The sequence below is a fragment of the Lathyrus oleraceus genome, chromosome 5, assembly GCF_024323335.1.
Source record: "Lathyrus oleraceus cultivar Zhongwan6 chromosome 5, CAAS_Psat_ZW6_1.0, whole genome shotgun sequence".
Classification (NCBI taxonomy): Eukaryota; Viridiplantae; Streptophyta; class Magnoliopsida; order Fabales; family Fabaceae; genus Lathyrus; species Lathyrus oleraceus.
Window position 1 is genome coordinate 561,183,715 of NC_066583.1, and position 3,063 is coordinate 561,186,777.

Consider the following 3,063-nt stretch of genomic DNA (forward strand, 5'->3'; position numbering starts at 1 on the left):
CAAAAGGGACCAACCTCAAGCCCTTCTGTTTGAATGATAAAACCCTCAAATGACAAAACCTTCAACATAAAAGTTGTATATCTTTTCAAGACAATGAATTTGGACTAAAAGTTTGCATCATTTGCATTTTCTTTGAGAAAGGTATGGGCACCTGAACTTGGACTCTTTGACATTTCAATTGTTATGTGGCCTATAATGTTTTATATTATCACATGTGTGTATTTTTGAATTATGAAATTTTGTCCAACATAAAAATTTAAGTAGACATCTCAAACTTTCCATTGCACTTTGTCCCACCTCAAAATCATAAAAAGTGAGTGAGTTAGGTTCTTGGGTTGTTGACCCAAAAATAGGGTTTCAGTCAAAACATGTGTATGTGAATTTTGCCAAAATGGAGTTTAGACAAAGAAACCTAATGTTTGGAGTTTACACAAAGATAAATTTGATATGATACGACTTGATATTAATAAAATTTGGAGTTTACACAAAGAAACCTAATGGTGATGACCGGGATCACCTAACCGACCTCCGGTCCCACATCCCCTAGCTACCCTAACCCTTGGCCCTAATCCACGTTGACGATTCTGCACCGGTGTTTGTTCATCTGAGGGGCCAGAAGCGTCATTACTTCCTACAGGAGAAGATCCATTGAGGTATTCAGCCAAGTCAGCATAGTCTTCAGTATTCAATGATGGTGTAGCGGCGTAGCTGAGCTCATGACCCATGCCAGAGAAGTTGGGATGTGGTTGACTCATGGATGGGCGACCGGGACGGTTGAAGGGAGACATGGGTGTGAATGATGCGTCTAGGAAAGGTTGGGAAGGTTGTTGGGGTGTTTGGAAGAGATATGGTTGTGGGATGTTTTGGTTTTGTGATGTTTGGGCTTCTTGGCTACGGTAGGAGGAGAGGCGATTAGTGTTTTAGCTAAGGCGACTTTGGTAGGGTGATGGTGTGGGTGCGAAGCGATGTTCGGTCTGAGGTTGATGGTTAATTTGTTGGTGGTGGTATGGGTTATGTTCTTGGTATTGGGGTTGGGTGAATGGCATGTTTTGGTTGTATGTTTATGTGTTTGTGGAATGGAAAGTTTGACGGATAGGGGGTTGTGAGTAATCGGGCTGAGAATGTTGTTGGGGGTTAGATGTTGATCCTTCTTGTGTGTAACTTGTCTGACGTGGGTCGTAGAGGTACATATCATCGGCGATGAATTGAAAACCAACCGATCTGTACCAAGCCATATAAGTACGACTTGGTTTTACCTCATTTGGCATGACTGCGTCAGTTAAGACATGATCATGACGGTGCTTCCACTTGCGACACTCCGATCTTGCGAAGGTTTGCCAAGGGTTGAAGTTCCATTGGTCGTTCACTTTACGCATATGCCATTCTCCTAGGCTAGCTAGGGGATCTGGGATATTCTGGACCATACCGAACTGCAGCTTCACACGATCGGTGTTGTGCATCTCCACAGTTGTGAACCGTATTATCAGTGTGCATGTTGTCTATACGGATGCGTCTTTAGGGTTGACCTCATGGTCATGATCCAGATTAAGGTTTGGACGCCAAATGAACTGAAATGTTAAAGAAGATAGGATTATAATGAATGTAGAAAAAGTTAAGATAATATGACGAAATAATGAAGTTATTTAGCTTACGTCTGTCGGTCGAAGGTGATCCAACAGGTTGCGATACTGAGTAATACAGTGTCTCGGACACCTGCTGTAACTCATACCACGTGCCGACCATCTACACCAAAAAGTTAAAAAAAATTAGTTTGAGGTAATAAACTTTAAGGAAGTAAGTAAAGATATAGCAATTTAAACAACTTACTTTTTTGCATATGGAAAAGTGAAAGGGTTGTTATTGACCGGTGCTAGAGACGATAGTCTTGACCAACCCCATGCTTGTAGCAAAACAGCACATCCAGAAAATGTAGATGTGTCTTTGTGGGAGTTTTTGCACAACGAACTATAGAGATAGGCTAGACAAGCGGATCCCCAACTGTAACTACCTATTCTATCTACATGTCTAAGTAGAGGTAAGTACATAATATGCATGCTAGAACCACTACCTTCGGGAAATAAAAAGGATCCTATTAACAGCATAATGTAACACCTAGTTTTTATTATCCGAGCATCTTCGGTAGAATGCTCATCTAAATATAAACTATTATAATATGACTTTAGGCGTGAGAGTAGTATACCTTGACCTCTAGCATTATCATCTAACAAATCAGTTTCTAAAAGCTCCATGCAAATTGAATTTGCATAGTTGGTCTTACCATTAACAGCTTTGCCTTCAATTCGTAGTCCTAAAAACATGTAGACATCTTCCAACGTCACGGTACACTCACCGGTTGGAAACCAAAATGTGTGTGTCTCTGGCCTCCATCTTTCGCATAAGGCTAGAATGAACTTGTTATCTATAGACCAAGACATAATCTTGCTAATATGACCAAAACTGGCGAGTTCAACATAAGGTTGAATCATCGGGTCCATTGGGACAAATTCGTGGACTCGAGTTCGAAACCTTGATACATCCTATAATAGAAATAATATAACACTTGACTTAGTTGGTATTTCAAAATAAAATGGGGTTGGGGAAGAAGAAAGATAAAAAGTTAACAAAAGAAAAAACTTACATATGTTGCGATGTTTGCAACTGTTCCTCTGTGTGCTTCGCCCATTGTGAGTAAAGACATATTGGTGGGGAGTTGGTGTAGATGAAATTGGAAGATGTTGTTGAAGATGAATTTGTAAAAGAAGTATTGTAGAGGAAGTAGTGAGAATGTTGGTGTGGAAGAAGTGTTGAAGGAGTGGATGTATTTATAGGCAAATGGATGAGAGCATAAAAATTTGTGTTTGCATGGTGTCTCCACCTCATTTGGCGACCATGTACAATCCTAAAGAGGGGTCGCCATTCAAATTGGCGCCTCCATAGGGACATGCATGCAAGGCTAGGTCTGAATGCTTGGTTTCGAGGTCTGATTGCATGGGGTCGCCAATTGAATTGGCGACCATGTACAAGCATTAAGTGGAGGCGCCAAACCATTTGGCGACACCATCT

General features: G+C 40.9%; 1 long non-coding RNA gene across 1 annotated transcript; it reads right to left on the minus strand.

The window, feature by feature from the left end:
- Positions 1 to 439: 439 nt before the first annotated feature.
- LOC127083176 (uncharacterized) lies at positions 440 to 1,743 on the minus strand. Its single transcript, XR_007788335.1, has 2 exons — positions 1,653 to 1,743; positions 440 to 1,568 (listed from the first exon to the last, which is right to left on the minus strand). It is a non-coding gene; the product is annotated as an uncharacterized LOC127083176 (long non-coding RNA).
- Between the last annotated feature and the right edge of the window lie 1,320 nt (positions 1,744 to 3,063).